The sequence below is a fragment of the Schistocerca piceifrons genome, chromosome 3 (assembly GCF_021461385.2).
Source record: "Schistocerca piceifrons isolate TAMUIC-IGC-003096 chromosome 3, iqSchPice1.1, whole genome shotgun sequence".
Lineage (NCBI taxonomy): Eukaryota > Metazoa > Arthropoda > Insecta > Orthoptera > Acrididae > Schistocerca > Schistocerca piceifrons.
This window is the reverse complement of record NC_060140.1, coordinates 886,203,700-886,224,716: the sequence shown is the minus strand read 5'-3', so window position 1 is coordinate 886,224,716 and position 21,017 is coordinate 886,203,700. Positions and strand designations below refer to the sequence as shown.

Sequence of the window (21,017 nt, the reverse complement as noted above, 5' to 3'; positions counted from 1 at the left end):
ATACGACGATCGTCGCAGTGTGTACACTAGCAGTTACTAATTGCTGGCAGTAACTAGGAGCAACCACTTAACGATATCGAGCAGTTAACTCTAAGAAATACTGTGGGACTTATCTGTGGGCAGGCAGTAGACTTATAATCAATTTAACACTGTACGAGTGATTGGTAATTCCTCCTAATTACTGACAGTGTTGATTTACAACATATTCGGTTTCGTCGTTTAAAGCGGAGGCTTCCTGTGCTTTCTCGATAATCTCTGAAAATTTGTCGTCACAGAAACATCATGTGCTATACTTACGGAGTAAAGACTTTTAAACAGACTTAAATTCTTATTACAGATGTTAAAAATATGTATTCTCTTTCGTTTCTTTTTTATCTCAGACCACCTGTATTTCTTGATATTGGCGGTCTATGTCAAAGGACAGAAGGTTCATCTTCAGGTAAATAGCATGCTAATCGATAAGTTACACATCGCAAGTGTACCAGGTCATCATAAGACAGGATCAGCTTGTATATCCCAACTCGAAGAGTTGTTGTTAGATTTATCACTTAATACTGGTTCTCGAAACCTAGTAAATAAACGTCCGCAGGATAGTTAATATATAGGCCATTTCCAGTTCATTGAAACTTCTGTGCCGCTTTCCTGTGAATCTAACAAGCCTTATTTCCAAAAATGTCGATTTATCATGTTCAAAATATCATTAAACTTATAATTATCTGACAATAGCTTTAGTACAGATATACATAAATGGCCACATATGATTTCATTAAATTGTGTATTTAGCTGTTCATTATAAAGCAACTCACTTGTACCAAGACATTTAATAAATTCTTTGGGAATATTTCTTCCAAATGAATCAATCACAAATTGTTATAATTACATATTCACTGATTACCTACATGATCAGAAATACCTAAATTTACTATTCATGACTCAAAATTTTTTGGTTTAGTAGATACATCATCAATCATAAAGACACCAAGAAAGTGTTTGATTTTTAGTTATTTAACAAGTTTTCACATATCAAAATCAGATAAAGTTTCATTATGTTTTTGATTATTTTTTGGAAATGTTTTGTCTTCACTCAAATGCCAGATGAAGTCTTCTTCTCAATTGCTAAATTCTGCCTTTTTTGTTCTTCTAATTCTTTTCACCTATTTTCTTGTCCATTACTGCTTTTGCAATACCTGCTGTTCTGCCTGCTAATGAACCATGAGTAGCTGAATATGGTAATCTGATCAAAAGTTATGGAAGAAATCCTTCATGTTTTGTTAATCCAGAACTTTCTTTCCTTTTTTGCTTCATGTTTCATAGCTTTTTAACGCCAGATATATGTAATGTTTTGAGTAGATTACCACCAGTTTTCTTTTCTCTCTTTCTTTCTTGTGCATCAGTTGAAAAACTGTCAGTACTATGTAATTGATCATTATCGAGTTTAATTGTAACTAATTCTGGTTTGGTTTTGCCACTAAGTAGGAAAGTATAATCAATTCATTTATATAAATTCATTTACATGAAGAATATTTGTTATAAACAGTAATATCTTTAGAGTCCCTAACCATTATCTTCAAGATCTAAATGCATATCTAATTTTATCTTTCCATGCATTATTCCTCTAGCTACTGTAGCAGGTAACTTTTCTCCAGTTGATGGATCAGTATCATTCATTCTTTCCTTTGCAGCTAGTTGAAGTTCTTTATCTGAGCTGCGTCTTTTGTCTAAATCTTTATTACGTCTGTATGTAGTATGATGTTTTTGCCAAACTTCATCTGGTGGATTTATTACTTGGTGATTTGTAGCTAATCTTCCTTCTAATTTTGTTCCTGGACCCCAATAATTATAACCAGGAGCTGCATTTCGAATGGTTATATAATATTTAATATATTAACTAATCATTTTCCATATTTTTCATTTTTCCAGAATAGGTATGCCCTGTCGTTCAAAACTCTAATCAGATATGGTATTGCTTCTGGTTTGTTGATCACGAAATCGCAAAATTTATTCATGTGTGTTATTCCAATTTTTTCACTATGATAATTGATATGTCCAGCCATTTCTTCTCCATGAATTACTATTAATCTATCGATTAAATCATTAACATCATTTATCCACATACACTGAATTTGTTTTCTGTATTTTTTAATTAAGGCTTCACCTATTTGTGTCTGAAAAATCTGAACTTGCAAGTGGTTGTCATAATTTTGGGGAATAATCTTCAGTAATTTTTTATCAGTCTGTTATATCTAATAAATTTATTTGATCTTATTTTAATTGGATTGTTATTGGAATATAATGCTCCTGAATTGAATAATACATCTCTACAATTTGATAAATCAACACCATCAAATTTTTCATCTATATCATCCCAGTAATGTGTTTTTAGTTAACAAATCCATCAAGTCATGTGTACCTTCATATTCTCTTTCATCAGTGCTTAATTTACTTTGTCAAGTGTTACTGGTGATTTACCAACAAATTTAAATATACCAACAGGTTTTAATCCAAATAATTTATCTTCACTGTGATTAATATGTTCTAGCATACTTCCATTTACGTTTATTTTTTTAGTAGATTGCTTCTCATCTTTTTTTGTGTTTTAACCTTTTCTTCATAGTTCTTCAGTAACTCTTGTATTTATGATTTACTTAATTTACAATCTCTTTCATCACTATCATAGTGCCTAATTGCTGGTAGATCGCTAAATTCCTGAATCTAACTCAAGAATACTTGGAGAAATTTCAGATTTGGTCTACATATGACCCATTATTTATATAAAATACTTTGGGAATAACATAAAGCTACAAACCCTAATGGTGGGGTGGGGATGAGAAGGGGGGACATGTACAAATTGATAACGATCTGGTGGCATGTCTTGCCTGTATCTATTTTATTTGATATACTTCCAAAAGTATGAGAAATCCTATTGTCTTTTATTCATCTTTTCATGTTTTTCAATGCATCAGCATATATACAGTATGTCCATAACGTCTGGGAACACTTTCAATTATTTTTTGCACAAGAACCAAACATTGTACATATATCATACATATGTCAATTTGAAGAAAAACCCTGAAAGTTTTTTCATGAATACCGCCACAGCGTAGTTTGGTAATTTGCCGATAGTCAGCGCTAGTCGCAACATGGTGAGTTCAGGTGCAGAGCGAGCTTTCTGTGTGTTGAAATTCGACAAAAACAAGTGTGCTACAGCTATTCAAAGGATGTTTAGAACCAAGTACGGTAAGAAGCCACCAACAAGGAAGGCCATTTACCACTGTCACAATAAATTCGATACGACACGTTGCTTGTGCCCTGCAAAGAGAAGTGGACCTCCCAGTGTGAGTGAAGTGAATGTGGAGTATGTACGAGAGACATTCATAAGGAGTCCAAACAAATCGATGCGTCGTGCATCCCATAACTCTAAATAGCTCCAATGACAGTGCTCCACCCCATTTTCGTCATGATGTTCGTGGGTACCTGAACACAGAGCTGTCACATCGATGGATCGGCCTTGCTACAGAAGGGGACAGCTGTTTCATGAAATGGCCTCTCCGCTCACCAGATCTCACTCCGTGTGACTTTTTTTCTGTGGGGAAACATTAATGATCTGGTGTATGTAGTACCTCTACCACGTGATGTAACAACGCTCCAGCAGAGAATACAGGAAGCGGCTGCCACAGTAGACGATGCCATGCTGGGACGGGTATGACAAGAATTCGATTTCCATATTGACATCTGTCAGGTCACTCATGTTTGGCATATCGAATGTTTGTAAAAAAAAACTTTCAGAGTTTCTCTTCAAAATGCAACATGTATGACATCTGTACAATGTTTAGTTCTTGTGTAATAAATAACTGAAAGTGTTCCCGGACTTTATGTACACCCTGATCTTTCTTTCTGAATAGCCGTCATATATATATGGGAAAGGAGAAAGGTGTGAAGAGTGTATAGAGGGTCTACACAAGTGCGATATACTTGAAGACAATATTATGGAAATGGAAGAGGACGTAGATGAAGATGAAATGGGAGATATAATACTGCGTGGAGTGTTTGACAGAGCACTGAAAGACCTAAGTCGAAACAAGGCCCCGGAATTAGACTACATTCCATTAGAACTACTAAAAGCCTTGGGAGAGCCAGCCCCAACAAAACTCTACCATCTAGTGAGCAAGATGTAAGAGTCAGGCAAAATACCCTCAGACTTCAAGTAGAATATAATTCCAATCCCGAAGAAAGCAGGTATTGAAAGATGTGAAAATTACCGAACTATCAGTTTAATAAGTCATGGCTGCAAAATACTAACACGAATTCCTTACAGATGAATGGAAAAATTAGTAGAAGCCGACCTTGGGGAAGATAAGTTTGGATTCCGTAGAAATGTTGGAACACGTGACTGACTTTACTAATTATCTCAGAAGATAGAGTAAGAAAAGGAAAACCTACGTTTCTAGCATTTGTAGAAGATTTTGACAATGTAGACTGGAATACACTCTTTCAAATTCTGAAGGTGGCAGGTGTCAAATACAGGGAGCAAAAGGCTAATTACAATTTTTTACAGAAACCAGATGGCAGTTATAAGAGTCGAGGGGCATGAACAGGATGCAGTGGTTGGGAAGGGAGTGAGACAGGGTTGTAGCATATCCCCGATGTTATTTAATCTGGATATTAAGCAATCAGTAAAGGAAACAAAAGATAAATTCGGAGTGGTATTAAAATCCATGGAGAAGAAATAAAAATTTTTAGGTTCACCGATGACATTCTAGTTCTGTCTGAGACAACAAAGGACATGTAAGAGTAGCTGAACGGAATGGACAGTGTCTTGAAAGGAGGATATAAGATAAACATAAAAAAAGCAAAAGCATGATAATGGAATGTAGTCGAATTAAATCGGATGATGCTGAGAGAACTAGACTAGGAAATGAGACACTGAAAGCAGTAGATGAGTTTTACTAGTTGGGGAGCAAAATAACTGATGATGGTCGAAGTAGAGATCATATAAAATGCAGATTGGCAATGGCAAGGAAAGCGTTTCTGAAGAAGAGAAATTTGTTAATATCGAGTATTGATTTACGTATCAGGAAGTCGTTTCTGAATGTATTTGTATGGAGGGTAGCCATGTATGAAAGTGAAACATGGACGATAAATATAAGCTTTCGAAATGTGATGCTACAGAAGAATGCTGAAGATTAGATGGGTAGATCACATAACTAATGAGGAGGTATTGAATAGAATTGTGGAGAAGAGGAGTTTGTGGCACAACTTGACAAGAAGAAGGGACCGGTTGGTAGGACATGTTCTGGGGCATCAAGGGATCGCCAATTTAGTATTGGAGGGCAGCGTGGGGGGGGGGGGGGTAAAAATTGTGGAGGGAGACTACGAGATGAATAAACTAAGCAGATTCTGAATGACATAAAGACATAGGATGCTGTACGTACTGGGAGATGAAGAAGCTTGCACAGGATAGAGTAGCATGGAGAGCTGCATCAAACCAGTCTCTGGACTGAAGACTACAACAATATATATATATATATATATATATATATATATATATATATATATATATATATATATGAGGGCTATTCTGAAAGTGCATTCCGACCAGTCATGAAATGGAAACCACTGTAAAAATACAATGAAGCTTTTCACGAATGCATTGGCAAGGAAGACGCTTCTGCAGCGTTTTCGATGGAAAGTTTTCGATCGCCCACAATACAGCCTGTTATTTGCTGTTGCTGACTTTCATCGCTGCTCACATGGACTGCTGGCTATGAAGACAACGTTTTGGCACAGACAATGAGCTGTAGATTAATGGCTGCCTGCTATGACGGGGGTACTGGAAAACTGGTACACTGGTACAATAATGTCTAAGTCGGAGCGATGATTATGGTGACAAGTGGCTGGAAGGTGTAGCTAATTGTTGCAAATAAAACCTTTTTAATTTACACAATGGTAAGGGAGCTACTGGGTTCCTGACGTAGTCGATGTGCGCGTCATCGCGTTTACTTTATTCAAGGTTTTAAAAAGCACTGATTTGGCATTGGGCTCTAAGAGAATCAGTAATGAACCATTGAAAGCAACTGCCCAAACCTCTCTCATTCCAAGTTCTCGTGTGTTTGTAGGTTGTAAGTTTCTTTGTAATATATTTCGTAAAAGTAAGACATCGTTAAGGTTGGCTTACTGTTGCTGTGGTACTGTTCTTTAGTGTATCACTGCCTGGACTGGAAAGCTTGAGTGTGTTCCGCGCGCACGCGCGCGCACGTGTGTGTGTGTGTGTGTGTGTGTGTGTGTGTGTGTGTGTGTGTGTGTGTGTGTTCCTCCACTTAATATCTATTATGGTCATGATTAGGGCTTCCATGCCAATATGTTCACTTACTCATTTGTCCGTGTTCTGTCTCTCGTAACAATTCCCAATACGCGTCTTTCCACTGGTCGCTAAATACCCTCAGTTTTTGAACGGCTTCTGTATGCAGGAAGTCCCTGTCTCATTGCCGTAAGTCAGAACTGGCAGTACTCACCGATCTCAGATTTCTCATTTCAGACACATTGGAAGCTTACTCGTAAGAGCACGTTTTAGTGTTTAAAATTTTTGCTATTTTAGTTATATCTGTAGCTGTCGATTCAGTGGTGATGTTCAACTGCCGTGTGTACAAAAACTTACCCTTTTTGCTGTTATTTCGTCACTAATTTTTACTATCTTTCCCTGGTGTGTTCATTGTACACTACACTAGTCTTATTGTAACTGATTTTGAGTCCTAGTTTGAAACTTACTTTGCAAAAATCTGTCATTCGTCGTTCAAGTTTGTTGTGATTGGTTCATTACTCAATTACTTGAATATAGGATTCATCGCTTCCAAGATGATGGAGGGTACTGGACATATAAGTGGATAGATATTTGGCAGAGGAATATAAGTACGTTTTACTTCATCGTAATGGCATTGAAGTACTGACACATAATTAATTTTCCTTTCTCTGTTTTCAGTTTACTTTGAAACACTTCAGTACATGTGCTATAAAAGTAATAGGAGTAGCAACCAGTTACACCTGTTACTGTCATTGGAAACAATTTGAGTTTTTATATTTCCATGCAAAACTGTAATTTTATTGTTTTATAATTTTTGAATGTTACATTTGAGCTGGTTTAGTAAATATTTAAATAGCCACAAACAGCACAATTTATAGTATAAAATACAGTATTTGGGTTTAAACAATTTGCTAAGACTGAGAGAGAGAGAGAGAGAGAGAGAGAGAGAGAGAGAGAGAGTTGTACCAGGTAGCGCAAATACGTTATTTGTTGTTAACGCACAAGCATTTCTGGAATCTATCTTGATGGCCTATCAAAGATACGAAATTCCGAAAACAAATCTCGAAATCAAGAGTGTGCACACAGTCACTCAGTGCCAGACAGTGTGTGTGTGAATGGTGGTGGTAGATAATGGTATCGAGCAGAGGAAATTTGGCTTGAAATAAATAAAGTGGCAATATGCTGAGACGATGGAGGGACTCCTTTAATATCATGGAGTAAGAGCCACAAAATTACACTTGAACTTCTGCGACAGAGAGAGGGAGAGAGAGGAATGTCATGTAAATTGCGTTACTTACCATGACAATATCCACGTCCAGCAACACAGGTAAGGGCATGAAACCTTTTTAAGTGCAGCTCTCAACATTTCTTGAAATATTTTAATTTTTAAAATTATCTATTGGGAGTGACTTTAGAGTTCTAATGGTTATTTTAACCTTCGTAATGAAACAACTTCCCATACGAAGTTTTAAAACAGTGACTGAAAGACCTAACTGTGTGATAGTTTGAGTAGTATCAATTATGTTCACCAATGCTCTTTGGCACTAAAATTCATTTTAAAGGTGTATATCTTCGCCTCTTGAAATAGTTCGGGAAATTTATTGAAAAGCCATGATAGTCATGTCAGAGTATTGTACTAGCTGCTCAATATTTCCGACACTGCACTGTTTTCAAAATTTGCAGTATTATTTTTGTTCATAATTTATAAAAATGTTCTGTGCACGAGTGTGTGTGTGAATGATTTCTTTGGCTGTGTTATTTGTTGTGAAAATGAATTACTGACAGATCTTATTGTAAATCACCAATCACATTCTCGTCAGTCTTGATTATATTATATTATTTTATCGGATTATTTCATTTCATAAATACAGAAATGTAGGTTCAGTAGTCCCATGACGTCACCTTCAATTTTTTGTTGTTGTAATATGAGGCTGGGTGTCAGATTAACCTACAGTCAATATTCTTAACTGGGAAAAGGATGGTTGTATTAACCCTACTTGCTTACCTTTACTGTGTAGCTATACAAGGTGTTTCAAAGTCGTTGCTACAAACATCTTGGATTTTAGATCACGTCATGGGGAAACACTTTTGTTCGATACAAAATGTTCAAAATGTTTGCTGACACTTTCTGGTGACACTAGGCTGGTTGTGCTCCTGAGAGGTGGCAGACCGTAGGTACACTGGCACACTCAACATCCAGTCATCTGCTCTACAAGAAAGTGGTAGGCCAAGCAAAATTTAGATTCTTGATTCGCTTCTAAAATACATTTAAAGACACTCATTCTTATGGTTTTCGTGATGATAATCACTCTATCAGTTTTCTAGAGTAGATATTATGCTGCACACGCAGTTAGCAGACCTTGCTAATTCGGTGAAATCTCGTCGTCCAAGGTGCTGGCGAATACTAAAGGAAGCCTCAGTGAATATTTTATTTCTAACAGAAGTTCTTCCTCATGAACTGATCTATCACTCCTAGAAGTTTACCCTGAAGACTTGGAAACACCCTTAATTTACTGTTGTTAAATTATCGCGTGCACATAAATTTTACACCTATAAATAGAGTTTTGTAGATAAAGAACAATAAATAAAAGACTGCAATAAAAATATTTATTTTTCTCCATGGAACTTGTGTGATATTACTTATGAGTAAACCTACTAAAGGCATACAATTCGATGTTGATCGCCTTTGAATACGTTGTAGTATGTGATGAAGTGGTGTTCCAAAGGTTCATCTCTCAGAAATATGCTAGAAATCGCTCTAAATCACTGTATGCATGTCTAATGTGGCTCTGCTTCAATACCAATTGCCATGTTGTGTTGTGTAATGTCTTTCCCCGATAAATATATTGTTAATATCTATATCTATATATATATATTCTTTTAATTTTATGAAATATATCTTATAATGTATTTGTGTATTGTTTTACATTTGGTGTATTTTTTATTTTGAAGTTGCAACCTTTTTAGTTTTAATTAAGTTACATTTGAAATTTTTTATATGTAATTGTAACATTATTGTAAATCTGTTCCATAGTGAGAAAGGTGCAGAAATGGTTGAGTTAAAAAGATGCTGTATGAACTTTCGTGTAGAGAATTTCTAGCTTATTTTTGACAAATGTGTCATTGGAATACCATTTGTATATGATTGCATTTTGTATTAATGATACTGCATGTTTTGATGTTAGCCAAATGTCGAAATGCAAAGCAAAATAATTGGGAAGGGACGAGTAAAAAAAAAAAAAAAAAAGACTTTTTCGACAAATCTGGATGCACATTATAAGCCATAAAACTTTTATTAGAAGTTTTTTTTCATATGTGTTATTGTTTCAGCCCCTTAATGGCCGTATGGGTGTATGCACAAAAATTTGTCGATCTTATTTTGTTCTATAGTACAAGATACTCAAAACCGATCGAAATCGAAGTGTATCTGTTGGGTAAGTTTACTTGTTAGTGCACTCCGCTGTTGATTGAAAGGTGATCTGTTGACTGAAAGGAACAGAGGAATGTCATTATAGATGAAGCTTGTACTAGGTTTCTGTAGGAAATGAAACAATAGTGTGTTTATCTACAAACGTTTATTTCGTAAGATGACGCAGGAAGAGAGACAGTAGATGGCAGCGTACGCCGATAACGAAGAGGGAAAAGCGCGTGGAGCAGTCGTCGTGAGCAGCGAGGTCCATGTCTGGGTCGTCGAGCGGTGTGGCGGCCGGCCGCTCAGCCCAGGTATGCGACGGGCGCGCCGTACAGGTAGGGGTAGCCGGCGTAGCCCACGTACACCGCCTCCTGGCCCTTGAGCGACTCCTTGCCGGCGGGCGCGGGGGCGGCGGCGGCGGGGGCGGCCACCGGGTACGGCGCGGGGTACGGCACGGCCACGCTCACAGCCACCAGGGCCGCCAACACCACGAATAGAGCCTGCAGCACACACCAACATACCTCAGTCACACGCCAGAGGCTACTCAAATGTTCAGCGACCCTCCTGACAACGTTAGGTTCACTGTCATGTGGAGTACAAACGGAGACTTGCCAGGAACTCTTTGTTACTGTTAACCCTTAACTGCATTCGTGGCGTTATTTATTACCCCACGTTACAAGGGCAACTCCCCATCGCACCCCCCTCACATTTAGTGATACGGTAGTCCATTGGTCAGCCTGCCAAAACGTGAACACAGAGGAAACACGAAAGCAAGAAGAAGATGTATTGAAATACGGGAAGAAGAAGCAAAATAGAAATAGCGAACGGTCTAAAAATATGTGCATTATCGAGCGACATTAATGACCATCGTGTCTTGGTTGTGTGGTCACGGTGATAAGACTGTGAAGGGGGAGATCCGGGTTCATATCTCCTTCGTATCCTACTTTTTTCCACAAAACTGCGCACTGTCAGCTGTACGCAAATTTGTGTACTATGTGTCGTGATGTAATGTCCGTTTGCAACAGCGACGTGTAAAGAACGGACCTCCAAACGTATGTATCTCCTACTTGTTCTACACGTGTACCACATGTTCCGTTTAGGAAGTTTTGACTTTTCAATTCCTTCGTTGTAATATAGTTCATATCCATTTATTTGTTGTTTTTATTTCTGCGTTCCGTTTAGGAAGTCCTGACTTTTCAATTCCTTCGTTGTACGTAATACAGTTCATACCCGTTTATTTGTTGTTTTTATTTCTGTTCAAAAATGGTTCAGATGGTTCCTAGCACTATGGGACTTAACATCTGAGGTCATCAGTTCCATAGACTTAGAACTACTTAAACCTAACTAACCTAAGGACATCACACACATCCATGCCCAAGGCAAGATTAGAACCCGCGTAGCAGCCGTTTGGTTCCGGACTGGAGCGCCTAGAACCGCTTTTATTTCTGAGAGCAGTCCATGCGGCACGTCGGTTTCTAACATTGTTCGATATTGCACATATTAAATCTGGACCGTTCACTCATTCTATTTAGCTTCTTTTTTCCACAGTTCAGTACACCTTCTTCCTGTTTTCGTGCCTGATACGTATTCAGTTTTTGACGAGCTATCCAATGGACCATTTTACCTGTAAATCTGAGGAGGATGCGATGGGGAGTTCCCCTTCTTAGTACCGGCTGTGTTTTCTCATTGTGCAGGCGCGTGCTAACCACAAACCATTATTTCTGTAGAAATGTACCAGTTGGGGTTGAGATCTATCCCACGAACTAACAAACGCTACTTAAAAACTAAATGTTTTTATTGTTTTAGACGGAATGGGCGGCGTTTGAACGATGATCAAATATTGGAGTTACTCGTAGCTAATTAAGACTGATAACGCATTGGATACACCAGCATCTTTTCATGATGTGGTCGAGTTCAGTGACAATGAAACAGAAATATCTGATCGTGAAACTGACAGTGAATCAGAGGACGATGAAGAGGCAGAAGAAAAGAATGGTCTCGTAGAAATCGAAGAAATAGTGAGACTATCTGGCTATTTTAAGGAAAAAATATTATAAACAAGAATAGCAAGATAGTATATACATATTTTATAAAACAACTCGACATGGTATTGATCACAGCAGATATCAAGGAGAAGAAAATGAATTCTTGAAACTTTTCTAGGGACTTGCACACTGCTATGGACGAAGTTCTCTGCAAAAATTTTTAAAACTATAGCAGGATCGACGAATTTGAAACGCAAGCCCAAGCGGGTGCGAATCAGCCAAAAAGGTCAAAGGTGTCACGGTGTCACGTATGTCCAAGCCTTAAAGATACGGAAACTGCCAGAACAGGTTCTAAACTTCAAACACGCCTGTTCAAAATGTCATTGTTTCCTTTTCTCTTTGTAGTTCACTCAATTTGTAATTATTTTATCTCAAAAAATATTTCTGGAGATTCTTGAACTAGATTTTCTGTTTTTTAAACTAATTCCAAAAACTCTGTTTACGAGGCCAATGTTAATGTAACAACATTAATTGTGGTAAGATCACATTTTCTTTTTTTAATGAAGGTAAATTTTTTTAAAAATAGAAGTCTTTCTTTTATTGAGTCCTTAACAACAGTTTAGTGAAGTAAATAACTTCCAGACGGTTTTTGTTTTTGGGGTCGAAAACTACCCCACGACCGGAATGGCGAGTATCGTTAAGGGTTGACGTTAACGTGTTCCCTGTTGGAGCTGGTCTCGGGATGTTCATTCAACGTTCATTTAGTGATTTTTCTGAAGTTTTATCACCCAGAGAAGTTAGCATTGTGAAAGATTTCGCCTTCACTGCTGATGGCAGTATGGACATTGACAGCAGCACTGGACGCAGAATGTTTGACAATGCCGAGGATTCATACTGGTGACCGTCGGCTGAAGATCCCGAGATGAACACCAGTGGGCAATGCGTCTGTATGTGTCCGCAAAACCTAACATTTTATGTTACTCATATTATTATGAAAATTTGCTTGTTGGAGCTTCTGGAGCATCCAGTAATAAGGTGAACTGGATGGCCATTCCTAATTAGTGATAACAAGGCTGGTATTGTGCTTAACTAAAAATGCAGTTGTTTGAAGTGGTCATGCGTTGCCAGTAAGTGATTAAAGAGGGTTAGAAGTTGGAAGTTCACATAGTTCACGGACCTAGATGCACGAGAAGTAGAATTCGAGGAAGTGTCGGTACGGAAATCTCTGTTTATTTCTCACATGTCTCTTAGAATCAGTTAGAAGTCACAAAAGTTGTCTTTTAACTCTGCGACATGTTTCCAGGTATGACCTCATCATCAGCAAAAGTGACAATGCAAAAAGAATTTAACTTAAATACGCCTATGTACCCCTGTTATTAGCCGATATTTATTTAAGAGTGTGTTTATGCAAGTAAAACGTTTTCCTGTTTTCATTTTGGCTGATGGTGGGGCCATGCCACGAGACATCTCACACAACTGAAATAATAATTTAAGGAAGACGACAAAACAACAACCAGTTTTAGCGTAATGATATCTTTAACACCTGCTTACGAATTTTTACGAACGATCACTGTCAAATAACAGCACACTTGACAGGAACTTATTTCTCTTCGATGAATGCCGGCAATATCTCCATCTTTGCTGCGCAGATGAGAGGAATAACAAGCAGGTACCCTTATTTACTAAATTATCTATTTATTACTTTTCTCTTTGGTTTTTCTCAATTCACAGATAGTCTCTTCTAATTGGTGAGACTCATGATCTTACCACACCTTTCTAAACCTGAAAATCTTCCGTTTTTAGCCCTCATGAGCTAAATATACTAGGAAGCAATAGGCGCCAACAATGCAACTCATAATACTAATAGTTTACTGATGACGCACCTTGTCAGCTGACTACCTGAAAACAGCGTAGTAAATGATCACATACCTAGTACGATAAATAGACGTTTCATCCGCCACGTAAATACCTACAATATACGTGTAAAGATAAGCTCAGGATTCACAGAATGTGTAGCGAAGGCTTAAAGGAAAGCCTTGCGTTCCGTCACAGCTTTTTAATTTTTTTTTTATTTTTCGGAGAAAGTATTAGAAACACTCACGGCAAATACCATGTCACCCACTAAAATAAAATAATAAAACCATTATACACCACGGAAAGAATGTCTCTGAATTTACAGGGAGACACAATCCGAGAAAAATGAAGAAACGTACGTACGTATGTACTGCAGTAAAGACTGCTTGACAAACTGTGACTAGTACTGAGACATTTTATATTTACCGCAATGTTTAACAGCATTCGTGTTTCAAAATTGGTTCTAGTTAGGCAGCTTCACCTGCTTATGACGAGGACTTAAGTTACAGGATCTCTATAACAGCAGTACTGCAACTCTTATGTCACCCAGCTGAGTTTACCGTCTAGTGAGACCTTGCAACTTACAGGTCGGTTGCGGTTCTGACATTGAAACCCCCTGACACTGATACCCGTTGACATTGAAACCGCCTGGCCGTGACCGCACTGTGGTACTGACAATTGAGTCACGAAGCAGCGGGACAACGATGGCATTTGCTGATACGTTTCGGGCGACCATTGCTCACCGAAGACCGCCACCACCAAAATGTAGGCCTCGTGAAGTTGAACACTTTCACATACTTCAACATGACTGCGCCGACACAGAGTGGTTGTTTGATAATTTCACGCGTTTTCCATATCGATCCAACAGTATATCTGGCTTGAGCTTTTACAAAACAGCGAAAGGTGACCTCGGTCTCTGTTGTTCACAAGCGACACTCTTCATTGAACTTAGGATGAAGCTTAATAGTTCTTCATTCTAAGGTTCTTTGTAAAGGTGTTAATTCTACAGCAGCTTGGCGGGGAAGACTACTGATTGGCTCCTTCACACGGTGAAATATACGGCCAAGTGTTCGCTTTTTAACTGTGCACTGAAGTCTTCAAGATTTTATCTCGTCCACATTTGCAGAATTTTTTGAAGAATGTGATCATCTCCTCATAGGTAACCATTTTTATCGCCTCACTTACGAGTATTAACTCACATACGATCATGTTGATGTTAAGGTTTTTGTCTTTATAGTTAAAAGGGTACGCATGACCCATATCTTTCTTTTCTGACGAAGGTGGACTAACAATATTGCTCAAGTCAGGACACGGAGACAACAGAAAAGACCGCACCACGTGTTTCACTGAAAGTAGCCGCACATTTCAGTATCTCGTTGCTCTTTCCACAGCACTGTCCCTTTCCTTAATAATAGCTGTACGTTGTGCCAGGAACAGACAAAATCCGTACAGAAATGTGCAACTAGTCGATAGGAAAATGTCGCTGTCCATCTGTTTTCCGCTAATCTCTACAGAACACAATCGTGCATCACCGTGACTGTCTTTGTGCCCGTTCTTGCGTTATAAAGCCCTTGCCTTATCAGGAGTTACGTACGCTGCACCTTAGGACATGTGATAACATTTTCGGTGTCCACGTGCGTAATCTAAGGTATATCCATTAAAACTCGGGTACTGAGCGATGCTCAGAAGCAGCTATCTGTAAGAAACTGTGTGTTTGCAATTATTGCTGCTACAGTCCAAGCGACCGCACGTCGACTTACATAACAAGTTCCGAAATAGTTATGACTCATCAGTGAAGGAAGCACTACATGTAATATTGTATGCTGAAGAATAAGAAATTACTCACCCATGAGTAACTAATAAAGTTAGGGCGAACGAAGCCAAGAAAAAACTATAAATGTTGTGTCAACAGTGGCAGAAATGTGTTCTTGAAGTGCTCTAATCTAATTTTTGAGATATGTGGTTATATTGAGGGAGAAACATGCAGAGATTTTTATTTAGACCTGTATGGAAGAATATACGTACTGTCGTTAGAGCAACTGACATACAAACGATTAAGCAACCACCATTACCTGCACATTCTGTTGAGGAATGAAGCCAAAGAATTTGAAACCCACCGCATTGATTCCAAGAGTCTATACTAATATGTAGAGTCATTTTCACGTCCCGTTCGTGAATACAAATGGAGGTACAGTAGTTATTATTAGGTATTTCTCTAACTAGTGGTACTGCGGACCAGTAAACGTTTTGGATAGAAGCCGCTCCTCAGTTTACATGAATTCCATTAACTATATCCTTGCTCTGAAAGAGGCACCTCGTCGTTGCTTTCCAAAAATTGATGTGATACTTCGGAAAAGCACATTTTACCTCGTTACGCAATCAATTAAACATTCTGGTGCTGTGTAACTTGTATTCTTATGAATGACGTCTTATTTTCGAACAGACATTACTCAGCTGTAGTTAAATAATTACTTTAACGGAGATAGATAGGTTATTTATGGAGCCCTGTGAATAGTATATACCTACATCGTACTCTGCAAGCTACCTAACAGTGTGTGGCGGGGGTACTTCTCGAACTACTAACTGATCCCCACTTTCCCGTAGCTCTCGCGAATGGCACGCGGGAAGTGTGGTTGCCAGGAAGTCTCTGTACTAGCTCTAATTTTTCGAATTTCTCATAGTGCTCATTTAGAAAGGTGCATGTGGCAGCAAGTAATACGTTGTCCGATTCTTTCCGGAAAGTGCTCTCTCGAAATTTCAGTAGTGAACTCCTCGGTGAGGTAAAACGCCTCTCTTGTAACGTACGCCACTGGTCTCTGTTGAAAATCTCTGTAAGGCTCTCGCGCCGACCAAAAGGTCCTGTAACGAAGCGCGTCCCTCTTTGTTGGATCGTATCTACATCTTCTATCAGTCCTACACGGTAAGGATACCATAGATGAACAATAGTCAAGAATCGGTCGAACAAGCGCCTTGTATGCAACTTCCATCGTGGATGATATACTTTACCTTAGGATTCATCCTACGCACCTCAGTCTGGTATCTACTTCTTCTACTATTTGCTTCATATGATGATAACACTTGTCGCTCTGGAAAGTTACGCCTAGATATTTTACGGTACATACTGTTCCCAGCAGTTTGCCATTAATAGTTTAATTATGCAGTAATGGATTTCTTTTTCTATGTATGGGACCGGGGAAGGTCAGTTTGGATTCCGTAGAAATACTGGAACACGTGAGGCAAGACTGACCCTACGACTTATCTTAGAAGCTAGATTAAGGAAAGGCAAACCTACGTTTCTAGCATTTGTAGACTTAGAGAAAGCTTTCGACAATGTTGACTGGAATACTCTCTTTCAAATTCTGAAGATGGCAGGGGTAAAATACAGGGAGCGAAAGGCTATTTACAATTTGTACAGAAACCCGATGGCAGTTATAAGAGTCGAGGGGCATGATAGGGAAGCAGTGGTTGGGAAGGGAGTGAGACAGGGTTCTAGCTTATCCCCGATGTTATTCAATCTGTATATTGAGCAAGCAGTGAAGGAAACAAAAGAAAAATTCGGAGTAGGTATTAAAATCCATTGAGAAGAAATAAAAACTTTGAGGTTCGCCGACGACATTGTAATTCTGTCAGAGGCAGCAAAGGACTTGGAAGAGCAGTTGAACGGAATGGATAGTGTCTTGAAAGGAGGATATAAGATGAACATCAACAAAAGCAAAACGAGGATAATGGAAGGTAGTCGAATTAAGTCGGATGATGCTGAGGGAATTAGATTAGGGAATGAGACACTTAAAGTAGTAAAGGAGGTTTGCTATTTGGGGAGCAAAATAACTGATGATGGTCGAAGTAGAGAGGATATAAAATGTAGACTGGCAATGGCAAGGAAATCGTTTCTGAAGAAGAGAAATTTGTTAACATCAAGTATAGATTTAAGTGTCAGAAGTCATTTCTGAAAGTATTTGCATGGAGCGTAGCCTTGTATGGAAGTGAAACGTGGACGATAAATAGTTTGGACAAAAAGAGAATAGAAGCTTTCGAAATGTGGTGCTACAGAAGAATGCTGAATATTAGATGGGTAGATCACATAACTAATGAGGAGGTATTGAAGAGAATTGGGGAGAATAGGAGTTCGTGGCACAACTTGAATAGAAGAAGGGATCGGTTGGTAGGACAAGTTCTGAGGCATCAAGGGATCACCAATTTAGTATTGGAGGGCAGCGTGGAGGGTAAAAATCGTAGAGGGAGACCAAGAGATGAATACACTAAGCAGATTCAGAAGGATGTAGGTTGCAGTAGGTACTGGGAGATGAAGAAGCTTGCACAGGATAGAGTAGCATGGAGAGCTGCATCAAACCAGTCTCAGAACTGAAGACCACAACAACAACAACATATATGGGATATACGTTACAGAGCCTGCAGCATTCATCAATCCTCTGGCGTTGTTACTTTCTTACAGACACTCGCCTCATTTGCGAATAGTGTTAAGCAACTTCCGATGCTTTCTAGTAGATCATTTATATACACTGCAAACAGTAGCGGTCCGCTCATACTCCCTTGGGACACTTCAGAAATTACATCTATCGATTTTGTTTCCTTAAGAGCGACGTGTTCAGTTCTATCTGCAAGGAAGTCTTGACTACAGTCGCAAATCTCGTCCGATGCTCGGTGAGCTCGTATATTTTTCACTAAAAGGCAGTTCCAGACGGTTATCAAATATCTACCTGAAGTTAAGGAACACGGCATCAACCTGAGCGCCATTGTATACAGAGCTATGGATTTTATGGAGGAACAGTGTGAGCTGAGTTTCGCAAGATCTCTGTTTTGCGGGATCCATGTTAATGTTGATAGTAGAGCTTTTATTTCTCCAAAAACGTCATAATCCTTGGTCATAAAGCATGTTCTATAATTAAACAACCGATTGACGTCAACGATATACGTCTATAATTATGTGAATCTATTTTGTGGCCCTTCTTGAAAACGGGAATGATCTGCGCTTTTTTTCTAGTTTCTAGGAACATCTCGGTGCTGCATTGATCTAAGATAATCAGATGCTAGAAGGGACGAAAGTTCTTTTGCGTAATCTGTATAGAATATTACAGGTATCTCATATGGTCCTGATGCCTTTCGCTACTAAGTGATTGTAGTTAATTTTCTATTCCGCGATCGGTCATCTCAATATCTACCTTTTCGGCGGTCATAATTGAAAGGAGGGACCGTGTTACGATCTTTCTCGGTGAAACAATTTCGGAAGTCCGAATTCAGTATTTCTACCTTCTCTCTGTAATCTTCTATTTCGGTGCCAGTATGGTCAGTCAGTGAATGAATACAGAATTTCGAACCGCTTACTGATCATAGATTGATATGGGGAGCGGGGAGGGTATTGAACTGTTATTTCGATTCCTTCCCTCTCTCTTTAACGCAGTTAGGCACACGCATAGTTTTTCGTCGATTTGCCTACCGCTCTTTACCTAGTTGGATAGTGCCTGACTATCTCTATTTGCAATATCATTCAGCCGAACGAGTCGTTTCTCGTTTAGATGACTTATGACCTCATGCCCAGAAAAAGTTCCTTATCCACATCTACATCTACATCTATAGCGACATCTACATGATTACTCTGCAATTCACATTTAAGTGCTTGGCAGAGGGTTCATCGAACCACAATCATACTATCTCTCTACCATTCCACTCCCGAACAGCGCGCGGGTAAAACGAACACCTAAAACTTTCTGTTCGAGCTCTGATTACTCTTATTTTATTTAGATGATCATTCCTACCTATGTAGGTTGGGCTCAACAAAATATTTTCGCATTCGGAAGAGAAAGTTGGTGACTGAAATTTCGTAAATAGATCTCGCCGCGACGGAAAACGTCTTTGCTTTAATGACTTCCATCCCAACTCGCGTATCATATCTGCCACACTCTCTCCCCTATTACGTGATAATACAAAACGAGCTGCCCTTTTTTGCACCCTTTCGATGTCCTCCGTCAATCCCACCTGGTAAGGATCCCACACCGCGCAGCAATATTCTAACAGAGGACGAACGAGAGTAGTGTAAGCTGTCTCTTTAGTGGACTTGTTGCATCTTCTAAGTGTCCTGCCAATGAAACGCAGCCTTTGGCTCGCCTTCCTCACAATATTATCTATGTGGTCTTTCCAACTGAAGTTGTTCGTAATTTTAACACCCAGGTACTTGTTGAATTGACAGCCTTGAGAATTGTACTATTTATCGAGTAATCGAATTCCAACGGATTTCTTTTGGAACTCATGTGGATCACCTCACACTTTTCGTTATTTAGCGTCAACTACCACCTGCCACACCATACAGCAATCTTTTCTAAATCGCTTTGCAGCTGATACTGGTCTTCGGTAAATTACAGCATCATCTGCGAACAACCTAAGAGAACTGCTCAGATTGTCGCCCAGGTCATTTATATAGATCAGGAACAGCAGAGGTCCCAGGACGCTTCCCTGGGGAACACCTGATATAACTTCAATTTTACTCGATGATTTGCCGTCTATTACTTCGAACTGCGACCTTCCTGACAGGAAATCACGAATCCAGTCGCACAACTGAGACGATACCCCATAGGCCCGCAGCTTGATTAGAAGTCGCTTGTGAGGAACGGTGTCAAAAGCTTTCCGGAAATCTAGAAATACGGAATCAACTTGAGATCCCCTGTCGATAGCGGCCATTACTTCGTGCGAATAAAGAGCTAGCTGCGTTGCACAAGAACGATGTTTTCTGAAACCATGCTGATTACGTATCAATAGATCGTTCCCTTCGAGGTGATTCATAGTGTTTGAATACAGTATATGCTCCAAAACCCTAGTGCAAACCGACGTCAATGATATAGGTCTGTAGTTAGATGGATTACTCCTACTACCCTTCATAAACACTGGTGCGACCTGCGTAATTTTCCAATCTATAGGTACAGGGACATTAACAAAAGAACTTAGAGTGAATAACATTGTTCATATCGAAGAATCACTGTGTTCTCCGCACTACACACAACAATATTCCGAACAACACAGTGGTCAGTAACTAGGGCTTCGGTAACACAGAGAGCAGTTGCAGTATACTCACGAAGTACTTGTTCATTGTTGGCTGAGGGTCTGCTGTGCCTAGAGCGGATAACTGTGCCCCGCAGTCGCCGCCCGCCGCCTTTATAGTCGCGCGCCTTACCCTCCCTGCAGCCCAAGGCCGAGGGCGGGGCCAGAGCATGGCCCGGATACGACGCCGAATCGCGCCCAGTGGGCGTCCAAAGCGACCGTAAAAATTAAGGGAGCCGCGGCCGAGGTGACACTGAACTCTGCTCACGGCCCTGCAGCAACAGACCACCTCAGCCTCACAACTCACTCTTCACTTTTGTTATAGTGGAAGTATTGCCGGAGGAACTACGAGTATATGAAGACATTCCAAGTGTGGAGCAGAGGGCCTAGAGATAATGGTGACTCGGTAGAAATGATT

General features: G+C 39.4%; 1 long non-coding RNA gene across 1 annotated transcript; it reads right to left on the bottom strand.

Annotated features, from left to right (window-relative positions):
* Positions 1-9,856: 9,856 nt before the first annotated feature.
* Positions 9,857-20,707, bottom strand: LOC124788036. The gene is made up of 2 exons (XR_007016052.1): positions 20,634-20,707; positions 9,857-10,210 (listed from the first exon to the last, which is right to left on the bottom strand). It is a non-coding gene; the product is annotated as an uncharacterized LOC124788036 (long non-coding RNA).
* Positions 20,708-21,017: the final 310 nt, after the last annotated feature.